Source organism: Aotus nancymaae, unplaced genomic scaffold, assembly GCF_030222135.1.
Source record: "Aotus nancymaae isolate 86718 unplaced genomic scaffold, 86718_ANA_hifiasm-v0.15.2.pri h1tg000057l, whole genome shotgun sequence".
In the NCBI taxonomy this organism is placed as follows: domain Eukaryota; kingdom Metazoa; phylum Chordata; class Mammalia; order Primates; family Aotidae; genus Aotus; species Aotus nancymaae.
This window is the reverse complement of record NW_026988471.1, coordinates 51,099,170-51,111,682: the sequence shown is the minus strand read 5'-3', so window position 1 is coordinate 51,111,682 and position 12,513 is coordinate 51,099,170. Positions and strand designations below refer to the sequence as shown.

General features: G+C 34.2%; 1 long non-coding RNA gene across 1 annotated transcript in view; it reads right to left on the bottom strand.

The window, feature by feature from the left end:
- The window catches only part of LOC135269682 (uncharacterized), a 316,193-nt gene extending 304,264 nt beyond the window's left edge, over positions 1-11,929 (bottom strand). The window contains exon 1 of the long non-coding RNA XR_010337931.1: positions 11,841-11,929. This is a non-coding gene — a long non-coding RNA (uncharacterized LOC135269682). The remainder of the gene's footprint in view (positions 1-11,840) is intronic.
- Positions 11,930-12,513: the final 584 nt, after the last annotated feature.

Sequence of the window (12,513 nt, the reverse complement as noted above, 5' to 3'; positions counted from 1 at the left end):
AGGAGTATTGTATAACCTTCCCAAATTTATTGGTCCATATTCAACAAACTTTTCACTTTTTTCTAAGCTGCTACTTGTTTGAGACCTGTTTTCTGGCTTCTCTTTGCAGGATCTCTCTGCTATTATTGATATGCTGGTGTTGACTGTCAAAATAGGAGTTATCATTTGTTAGTAGCTAAGGTGGTGCTTTGCCTGTGAATTTCATCCTATTCAAACCTGGTGAGGTGCTCAATTTAAATTTTTAAATAGCTCACCTAGGATATAACAAAAAAAGAGTGGATCTTATGTAATTAACATTGTAGAATTTCAGTTTCACTTACTGTAGAATTGCTATGGTTTGAACATTTGACACCTCCAAATCTCAAGTTAAAATGTGATTTCCATGGTTGGAGATGAGGCCTAATGGGAGATACTTGGGTCATGGGGGTGGATCCCTCATAAATGGCTAGGTACTGTCCTTGTCTTAGTCATAATGATTGAGTTCTTTTTGCTCTATTAGATCTCTGAAAAGCTGGTTAAGAGTCTGGAACTTCCAGCTGGGTGTAGTGGCTCACACCTGCCATTCCAGCACTTTGGGAGGCAGAGGCAGGTGGATCACTTGAGGTCAGGAGTTCGAGACCAGCCTGGACAATGTGGTGAAACTCTGTTTCTACTAAAAATTAGCCTGGCCTGGTGGCACACTACTGTAGTCCCAGCTACTCTGGAGGCTGAGGCAGGGGAATTGCTTGAACCTGGGAGGTGGAGGTTGCAGTGAGTTGAGAATGCACCATTGCACTCCACCCTGGGGGACAGAGACCCTGTCAAGATTCTGGTACTTCCCTAGCAACTCTTTTCCTTTTTCTCTCCATGTGAACTTTGTACACATCAGCTCCTCTTTGCTTTCTGCGAAGAGTGGAAGCAGCCTGAGGTCCTCACCAGAAGCAAATGCTGGTGCCAGCCTTCTCATACAGACTGCAGAACCACAAGCCAAATAAGCCTCTACTTACAAATTACTCAGCTTTGAGTATTCCTTTATAGCAACACAAATGGACTAAGACATGAAATATATCTTTAACCTTAGAATTAAGCAAGAAAATACATTTAAAGTGTTAACACAACATGCCAGGCATAGAGTAGATTTTTCCTCTTTATTGTTTTCTTTTTCACCTGCCGTTTAAAGATTCAGAGTAATGTGTTCAGAAATAGAAAACTGAAGGCACTAAATAGGTAAACTTGTCTTTTTCAATAAAATGTTGGCTTCATTTAGTGTTTGTTATTTAGGTTTTATTTTTCTTTACTGTTCTCGAAATAAAAATAAAAATAAAGCTTTACCATATTCTGTATTACATAACATCATTGTACAAATTCTCTTAGCAATAAGCAATCTGTCTGATAAATTTAGTTTTGGGATTTTTCCAAAAGCACTTTTTAGAAAATGCCATAAGGCTAGTGTTCTTTTAAGAAAAACAGACTTTTTTTTTACATTTTTTTGTAAATATTTAGTGTTGTCTTGCTCGGAGGCTTTTCCTAAAATATATTAATCTTATATTTGATTTACATATCTATAAATCAATCCTTGAATCTCATTTCATTTTGGTTTTATACATGAGCTTTACGGAATGACACTTGGGAGTAGAAATCACGGAAAGCTTCGGAAGACCAGTTTTTGCCCCTTCTTGAGTGAAAGGGTGTTTGAGGGTTGCCCTATATTTTAGGAATATGGCTTTGCTTTAACATGGTCACAAATTTTACAGATTTGAATACCTTCAGATACCTTCTGAAGCCTACCTTGTTTACATGCCTGATTGAAGTTCCACCATTTTTCATATATCTTTTTGCATCAATTTAACCCAACTGATTACTCTTTCTAAATATAAGTTTAGTAATATGTGCCTCACATTGTAGCCCTTAATTCTAATTATTCAGTGAAGGTTATCTTCTTTCTGAAGCTAGATTTATATCTCTTGAGTGTTCTGTAAACCCTGGGGCTTCTGTAAACCCATCAGAACTATTATAAGGTTCCTGTGAAGTATTTGTTTGATGGTTAATTAAATTGAAGCCATTTGGAAAAAGACTATGCAAAGGGGAATTTTCTTCTCCAGTATATGCCATTTAACCCCAGCTTGACGAAGAATAAAAAATGATCTTTCATGCCAATTATTATCAATTGATGGTATACTTCTATGTTGAAAATATTTAGACTGTATCAGGCTTCAGCAATAATGCCATAATTGACTAGTAATCCCTTCCATAAGCAGAAGATGTCAGCGTGGGGTGAGAGGTAGCATTCTTTTGCACATTATTACCACTTACATTTCTGAATTTATTTTATATTTTTCAGGCTTTGTTATGCAGGAGAGTTAAAAATATTACTTGCAGAAATGATATAAGAAAAAAGCAAACATAAGAAAATTATTTTTAGGCAAATCATCAATGGTTAAATGTGAGTAATTACTTTTATTAAGTATCTCTTACAGCCATATCTGATTCAAACCACAGTAAAATAAGAAGTCTTATGTGTAGTGTTTAAATATTGATATCAATTCTTCCCTTTTATCCATGAGAATAATGTCAAGCCTTTTGAGATGCCTTTAAGAAGGAAACCAACTTTTCTACCTGTTTCATAATCTCTTCTCCACCAAGCCCCAAGGCTAATGAAATATTGAGACATTTCACACTTTCATGAATTAAAAATACCTGGGTCGTTAATTAATGGGAGCTTGCTTACGTCATGTAACCTGGCATCATCTCACTATGGCAAAGAGGGGCATTTGCACACACATACCTGCCACTTTCTATTACTGAAATGGATCTACATCCATTGAGAATTCTGTCTTGTTTTACTTAGCATGGCTTAAGACACCCTAAATAATGATAGCTTATCCACAATTGTTTTTATGTATACAGAAATCAGTGTTCTGGTTATCAACTTTTTCATTAGTGATATGTGCTATTTTTCTTTATTTTATATTTCACCTCTCTGTCCTCATTATTTGTGTTTATATTTAACAACAAATATGGAGCTATAACCACAAATATAGAGCCTACTATACACCACGAACTGTGATGGATAGTCTATGTTCTCATCAATGAGAACATACAGTATACTCTAGAATTCTTTACATAGTAATTATTGACAGCTGAATGGAAAATTCTCCCATATATATGTAATTTTTCTCCAAATGGATGAAGACAGAAAATTGGATCTGGAAAACAAAAACTACGGATAAGTCTCTGGCTTATTATTAAGAATGAAATTTGATATCACTTCTTGTGAAAAGCCTTCCCTGAACTTTACTAACTTCTGAATTTGTGCTGTTCTCTGCTCCTGCATGCTTTCATAATACCATATGCTTACCTGAATCAGCATGTATAATATGCTGATTTGTCTTTATTAGCTCATAAGTTAGCTCTGAGTGCAGGGGAAAAGTCTCATTCCTTTGTGAATTCCCAGTATCCATCATAGTATCTGGTATATAGTAGGCTCTATATTTGTGGTTATGGAATGATATTGTAGCCATCAACAAATGAGAGATACTTTTGATAGGATAATAAGTAAACAAGTAATAAAATTTCATATTATTGAAATAATTTTATTTCAAAACTCAGTTTTGTTTTTATGTTAGGATATATACCACTACTCTGTAAACCAGCACTTTCACTTTTACAATAATAATAAAATTTTTACAACCACAGAACTACTTTGCATTACTAGAATACTTCTTTTTGATAAAGCCTCAAGTGCTTTACAGCAAACGATTTAGCAATGTAATTACAATGTTTTGAGGGACAAACAACTTACTGGCAATTTCTTACAGCTCATTAGCATCTGGCACAGAATATCTTAGTGAAGATCTGTGACGCTATGTAGACCAAGCACTTCTTACAAAAGATGAGACTATGAAACCTCAGAGAAGTGGCATGACCTACTAAGGTCTCACAGTTGCCAAACTGATGTCAAGGGCAAAACTTGTATTTCAGATATAATGGATGGTCCATGACATCTCCAACTGTCTGCCATGCCTCCAATCCCATCTAAAGAAAATGACTACAGGAAGAGGATTTGTATAAAGGTGAATGGCCTAAGACAAGGAATCTATTACTCTGTCTACAACAGAAAGTAATAGGGAGTAACCTATTAGCCAGTGGCAGAATTTGGTAAGGTAGGTTGTTCCTTGCCTAGGAAAGGAATCGTTTCGAGGATGTTCTTAATAGTGGGAAATCATATCGGAGGCCAACAAATTTACCTAATTCTACTTTTTCTACTGGAGTTTGAATGGGAAATGCCCATGGAATGGGCGGCATAGAAGAAACAATGGACATTTGCTCATCAATGATATTATTCATTCCCTCATATGAGTCGAGGATGTATGCTGTGTCAGGTGCTGTGCCAGTGGCAGAGCAAAAGCTCACATGGTCCTTGAACTCAGAGGTCTCAGAGATTATAAAAGAAAATGGACATCATTCAGATGACCAGGCAAAGAAATATAAACATAAAAGAATTTTTATTGTATTGACATAGAGGTTCATGGTATTTAAAATTTATTATACATAGCTTTGGTTTTATCAAGGAGGTTAAGAAAGTTTTCCTAGAATAAAAGAACTAAATTTGAAGAATGAAAAATTAATGTGTTGACAGAGGAAAGAGCATTCCAGGTAGAGGAAATATATTTAAAGATTTGGGTGGGAGGAAGAAGGGTAGTTTCAAGTGACTGAAAGACGAGCAGTGAAGGTAGAACGGTGTGAAATGGTGTGTGGTGTGGAAAATGAGGCCAAACTATGCAGAGGATTATAGCGTATGTTAGACAATGTTGTTTTTATTTTAATAACAAGAATGTTTGAAGTGTTTGGAAACATGCCAACTACAATGTGTGTGAACTGATTACAGGGAAGACAGACTGAATAAAATGCAGAACAGGTAGGAAGTAATGATAGCACTTTAGGTAAGAGGTATGACTATTTGAACAATGGGACAGGAGGATGCATTTTAGAGTATTACAACACCACAACTCTCAAGCCAATAAACCCATTCTATTTTCTAAACAAAATTGAGACATCGGTTCAAGTTTTCTATACTTTCTTGGATTATTAAGCTTTAGATGCACTGAGATTCAGCATGACAAAATGGCTCTTGTAATACTTTTCTCAAATTACTTATTATTCTGTCAATTCATGAACTAAATATTTCTTACTGGGTATATTCTCATCCTTGCATTCACAAAAGAGATTTAGAAATACATTTATGAAGACCAGAAATGAAGTTGTAAGAAATTATCAGAGGAATGTAGACAGGCAGTGGGAGTGAGGCAGAGTAAGCCATTAGAGTCTCTGACCCATTTTTTATTTCTGTTTTGGGAGCATTAAACTGAACTACTGCCTACAATTTCTTGAATACGGTTGATGTACACAGTGAAGGATACTTTCTGGGTACTACTTTAGGAAAAAGAAAAGGATTAAGAGATATAAGGATGACTGTAATTTGTGTGTGATTTCTTAAAATCTTCACTAACCTGTTGAGAAAAGTATAAACTCTGATGCTGGGTTTACCTGTGTACATACAGAATCTCTGACTCAGAAAGCACTTCCTCATTTTAAAAGCTTTTTAATGTTGAAATAATCTTTATGCATAGCTTTCTCATATACCTCCATCTTGCTTCCTCTAATATTCACATGACACATAACCATAGTTCAATTATTAAAATTAAGCAATTAATATGGATATTCTACTGTTAACTAAACCTCAGACACCTTTCAGACATCACCAATTTTTCTGCTATCATTATTTTCCTGTTACAAGATCTAATCTGGGGCCTCAAATTGCATATAGTTTTCACGTCTTCTTAGTCTTTCCCACGTTGTGATAGTTCCTCAGTCTCCACGTATTTTTATGACCTTGACACTTGGAAGAGTACTGATCAGTCACTTCATAGAATGTCCCTTGATTTGTGTTTCTTTATGGTTCCCTTGAGGTTATGATTTGTTCTCAATACTGTAACACCCTAATATCCTTGTACTCTTCAGTGTGTCAAATCAGTAGAGACACGATATCAAAATGTGATATTACTGGTGATGTTAACCTTGATCACTTGGTTTAGGTCATACCTGATAGGTTTTGTTTTTTTTGTCCATTCTACAGTTACTATTTTCTCCAGTGTCATTAAGAAACTTTTTAGGGGAGACATTTTGAGACTACACAAATATCTTGTTTTGCCTCAAACTTATACTAATTTTAACAACCACCAGTGAACCTTGAATGGGAAAATTATTACTTTGATATTCAAACTGGAATTACTATTTTCTTTATTCCTGTAACAGTCACAGATTGAAATTTCTCTCTAATAGAGAGCTGTGTCTTCTCTTGACTTTATTTATTTGTTTCAATTAATCATGTCAGTATAAAAGCTATTTATTCTTTGGGTTTTAATTCAGAAAAAAATATAGTTATTTATTTTATTATTCAAATTGCTTCAGCTTTGGTCAAGGGGAGCTCTTTCAGCTTGATTCCTATGTCATTCAGTCTTCCTTCCCTCCATCCTGCCTTCCAAACCTCCTTATATTCTGGGATCACAAAATTTTCCACATTTTTTTGCCTATTCCATCCCTTGAATCAACAACACTTCCGATCAGCTCTGGTTTCTTGTTTAGGGAACAATGACAATTTAAAAGTCTGTACATGTTCGGTACATTTTTTTGTGTGAATATTTTCTATCTATGATTGGTTGAATCCATGGATGTGGAATCCACAGTTGAGGAGGGCCAAGTGTATATATTTTGAAAAACTGTGTGCTTATGCTAATTCCTCAATTTTAGTCCACACCATAAGATTCCTTCTAGCTTTCTTATGTAACCTCATTCTATGACAGGGAAAAATAACTGCCCTCGTTATCTACAATATATTTATTTTTTCAACCATAGTATTTTCTTAAAGTAGTTTCAGATTTGCAAACCTGTGAGTTTACCTGTAGGTTAAAAAAAAAATACTAACTAGACTACAGTGATTTTGTATAGTTCTATTGTCTTTTGCCTTATGATATGATAGCAAAATATTGTTCTCCAAATTTATTTAGGTTTTCCTTTTACCAATGCCTTCAATGTGGTTATATTAATTATAATTAGATTTCTGTATTACAGCTTGTATTCCATTTTGAATTTTCTCTTCATTCTGGTTATTTACTTTGTAAAATTTATATACTGTAAAATTCCATCTTTACCATGTACAGTTTTGTGGGTTTAAGGAATTCATAGAGTACTCTGACTACTACCAGAGTTGAGATAAAGAACTTTTCCTTCATCCCAAAAGTTTCCTGATGCTCTCATTTGTGAAAAACCTCTCTCTCCACACACAATACTCTATCCCCAACCACTGACTTGCTTTCTATGTCTATGTTTTGTCTTTCTTTCCAGAATATTTTTGGCTTTCTTCATACTGTCATATAAACGGAGTTATAAAACACGGATTCTTCTTGTGGACTTCTCTCACTTAGTCAAGGGTTGCATTAATAAATAGTTCATTCCAGTTTTTGTTTTTATGTAGTATTTCATTTTATGTGTACTATAGATCATAGTATGTTTATCCATTTATTCACAGAAACCAGTTAAATTGTTTTCCAGTTTTTAGTGAATACAGCTGTTACAAATACTCATGTGCAGTTTTATTTGTTTTTATATAAGTTATTACTTCTCTTGGAACAATTCCTTAGAGTGCTATTTATGTCATATGGTAGGTGTATATTTAAATTATTAGAAACTGCCTAATTATTTTCCAAAATGGCTGTACCATTTTGCATTCTCATCAGCAATGTATGAGAGTTCCGGTTGTTCTGAATCACTGTCACCGCTTGGAAGTGTGTGTATCTGTGTGTGCATGCTTAATAGCCATTCTAAATGCATATGTGGTATCTCATCTCTTTATATTTTCTAGTTATATATTTTACACGTATGTCTATAATCCATTTTAAAGAAATTTTAGGGTTTTTTATTTTTTGTTCTGTTTTGTTTCTGTAAAGTTTGATTTAAGTTGAAGTTCATTTATTGTCTATATGTGTATAATTATTGCAGTTATATTTGTTGAAAAGACCATCCATTTCCCATAAAGTTGTCTCCCTCTGTCAAAATCAGCTGACCATCTAAGTGTGTCTATATCTGAAATTTCTATTTGGTTATATTTAAGTACGCACATGTTCAATTGCCAGTTTTAAGTGTACGTAAATACCGAGATGATCATAAGATTTTTTCTTCTTAATCTGTTAATATGATAAATTAAATTAAATAATTTTTACATTTTGAATGAGCCTTATGTTCCATGGATAAATCCAACTTGGTTATGATGATGCATTTCCCTTAATATACTGCTGGATTTCATTTGTGATATTTCTTTGAAGGATTTTTGCATCTATGATCATGAAAGATCTTAGTCTGTAGTTTTTTTCTTTTGATGATTTAAAAAAATATTTATATTAGAGTAATGTTACCCTCACAGGACTTTCTGAGTTGTTTATGGAAAATTTTATGAAGTTGATTCTTTCTTAGGTGTTTAGGAGATTTCACCTGTGAAATATTCTAGGTAGAGAGTTTTCATTGGAAGGTATTTTTCAGTTTGAGTTCAATATTTCTAATAGACATAGGGCTATTCAGATTGTCTGTTTTATATTTAGTGTGCATTGACAACCTGTGTCATTCAGGGAATTTGTGCATTTTATCTAAGTTAAATTTATGAGTGGATGTTGTTTTGTTTACCTATTCTTCTTTTAATATCTATAAGGTCAGTAGTGATTTCCCTTCTTTTATTCATAATATTTGTAAATTTTCTCTTATTCTCTTGGCTAGTATGGCTGCTGAGAGGTTTGTCAATTTTATTGAACTTTTCAAATAACCTGCCTGTCTCATAGATTTTCTCTCTATTGTTCTCTGGTTAACTTTCATTGATTTCTACTCTTATTTTTGTTATTTCCTTCCTCTGTGTACTTAGGTTGAATTTTGTTTTCTTTAGTTTCTTAAGGTGGAAGCTTAGGTAACTGATTTTAGATCAGTTTGTTTTCTTTTTAAATATGAACATATAATACTAACAGTTTCCCTCTCAGGACCACATTCTTTTGATACACCTGTGTTTACACTGGTTAGAAATATTTTTAATTGTTACCACCACTTTGTTAACTTGTTTACTTGATTTCTCACTGGTGTCTGCCTGTGTCTTTTTCAGATTAGCATATGCCTGTGTCCCATTTCTACAGATCACTTTCTTTTCTAAGATTTTGAACAACTTCAACACCCTGCGGCAGCAGTCCTCAATGTGTTCACAAAAAGTCATGAAATTTTAGGGTTTCCAGCTATTTCTGTTGTTATAAAGGAGAGCTTCTTCAGCTTTCTATAGCTACAAGAATCAGGTGAAATTCCACATCTTCATTTAGATATAAAGAAAACCATATGGATTATACCTAGACAAGTTCTAAAGGAAGACAGAATTATTTGTCACATGGACCCATTTTGCTCTCAGTCCTATGACCTTCCACAGCCTAGGCTTGGATATAATTGTTGGCTTTCTGGCATCAATCTGATATGTATAAGAAAAGAATGGAAGAGGAGAAATCAAAGAAAGCATAGATCCATGACAGTACCATGAAGCATCCATGTTAGTTTTTGTACTACTTACCTCTAAACTTCACTTCTTCTAGAAAATAAACATTTCCACCAGCAATGTATGAGAGTTTCAGTTCTTTAGAATCACTGTCACTGCTTGGAAGCAAACAAATAAACAAACAAACAAACAAAGCTGGAAGCATCACACTACCTGACTTCAAACTATATTACAAGGCTACAGTAATCAAAATAGCATGGTACTGGTACCAAAACAGAGATATAGACCAATGGAACAGAACAGAGGTTTCAGAAAGAACACCACATATCTACAACCATCTGATCTTTGACAAACCTGACCAAAACAAACAATGAGGAAACGATTCCCTTTTTTAAATAAATGGTGTTGGGAAAACTGGCTAGCCATATGCAGAAAGCTGAAACTGGATCCCTTCCTTACACCTTTTATGAAAATTAACTCCAGATGGATTAAAGATTTAAATGTAAGACCTAACAGCATAAAAACCATAGAAAAAACTTAGGTGATACCATTCAGGACATAGGCATAGGCTAGGACTTCATGATTAAAACACCAAAAGCAATGGCAACAAAAGCCAAAATAGACAAATGGGCTCTAATTAAACTAAAAAGCTTCTGCACAGCAAAAGAAACTACCATTAGAATGAACCAGCAACCAAAATGGGAGAACATTTTTGCAATCTACCCATCTGACAAAGGGCTAATATCCAGAATCTACAAAGAAATTAAACAAATTTGCAAGAAAAACACAAACCACCCTGTCAAAAAGTGGGCAAAGGATGTGCACAGACACTTCTAGAAAGAAGACATTTATGCAGCCAACAAATATATGAAAAAAAGCTCATCATCACTGGTCACTAGAGAAATGCAAATGAAAACCACATTGAGATACCATCTCATGCCAGTTAGAATGGCAATCATTAAAAAATCAGGAAACAAAAGATGCTGGAGAGGATGTGGAGAAATAGGAAAGCTTTTGCACTGTTGGTGGGAGTGTAGATTAATTCAACCATTGTGGAAGACAGTGTGGCTATTCCTCAAGGATCTAGAAATAGAAATTCCATTTGACCCAGCAATCCCATTACTGGGAATATACCCAAAGAATTATAAATCATTCTATTATAAAGACACATGCACACATATATTTATCACAGCACTGTTCACAATAGCAAAGACTTGGAAGCAACCCAAATGCTCATCAGTGATAGGTTGGATAAAGAAAATGTGGCACAAATACACCATGGAATACTATGCAGTCATAAAAAAGGATGAATTCATGTCTTTTGCAGGGACACGGATGAAGCTGGAAACCATCATTTCAGCAAACTGACACAAGAACAGAAATCAAACACCAAACACTGCATGTTATCACTCATAAGTGGTTGTTGAACAATGAGAACACATGGACACAGGGAGGGGAACATCACACACCGGGGCCTGTTAGGAGTGCAAGGCTAGAGGAGGGAAAGCAGGGGTTTGGGGCGTGGCTAGGGGAGGACAGCATTAGGGGAAATACCTAATGTAGATGATGGGGTGATGGATATAGCAAACCACCATGGCACGTGTACACCTATGTAGCAAATCGGCACGTTCTGCACATGTACCCCAGACCTTAAAGTATTATTTAAAAAAAAAAAAAGGAAAAAAAAGAAAAGAAAACTTACTCATGTTTAAGTTACTGTTGGTGAGTTTTCAGTTACAATGCTAAATGATGCTTACATTTGGAGATTTAAGCCACAGATAATTGTATTAAGGCTAAAATTGTAATCATGTACACATGGCTAAATTTAATTTGCAAAAATTGTACCATGAATTTAAAAATCATCATGCAGTTTAAAATCCATTGGGATTTTAATCTCACTCTCTAAATAAAATATATGGAAAAGAAGAACTGGACAGCATTATTCAAGAAAAATACAATTCTCCAAAACCTAACTGAAATCTACGATTGGGCCAAGACGTGATCATTATAAGATTATTTTTAAAGATATAATAAAAACTGTTTTCATGAAATCAAAAATTTGTGTTGCTAAGGAATCAAAACGACCATTTAGATTTAGCTATTCATTTTACAGGAAGAAAGACTGTGTTCATACGTATTCTTTGATAGGTCCTATGTCACACAGGTTATAAGCATCAGAATTGGTTTTAGGGCAAGTGTTTTCAGTTAATTAAAGACAATTGTTTTCCTTGTACCCAGAAGCAGTCATCTTAGATGAAAATATAAAAAAAGATTAAAAAGATGGTACCTTTAGTCTTCATGTAGAGTTGATATCTTCATAGAAACACAATCTTCACTATTTCTTGTAACCCTATGGTCTTGTACATATGAAGTTTATCATACAGAGATAAATACAATTGAAGGATTATATGAGCAACAAGCAAGAATCAGAAAAAATAAAAATCTCAGGTTGTATAAAAAACTTAAAATGACCTCATCGGTTACATGTATTGCTCTGTTTCTTTAAGGCAGTTTTTAGAGTAATTACACACAGTTATATAATTATATTTTTAAAATCTCTGTTTTGAACTCTATTCAGGGCTATCCTTGGACATTCCTAACTAATCACAATGTTTTAAAAGAAAGTAACCTCTGTTTAGTGGAGCTCTACTAACTCTCATAATATAAAAATTTAATAATTTAAGGTCATAGTACATCGAATGATACTCCAAAGAGTGGATAAACAAGTTAGAATAATAAAATAATATGCTTCCTATTTCCATTGTATTACCAGTATTATTATTATTATTATGGTATATCTCACCTCATTTCAATAAATAAAGTGTGAGTGTTGAATCTCAGAGTGTTTTAACAACAAAAATCTAAGTTTCTCACTTACAGATAGGAAATTATAATACACTGCAAAATGTCCTCTTCAGAAAAAGGAGAAAGAGAAGGAAGGAAGCGGCAGACAAAAGAGA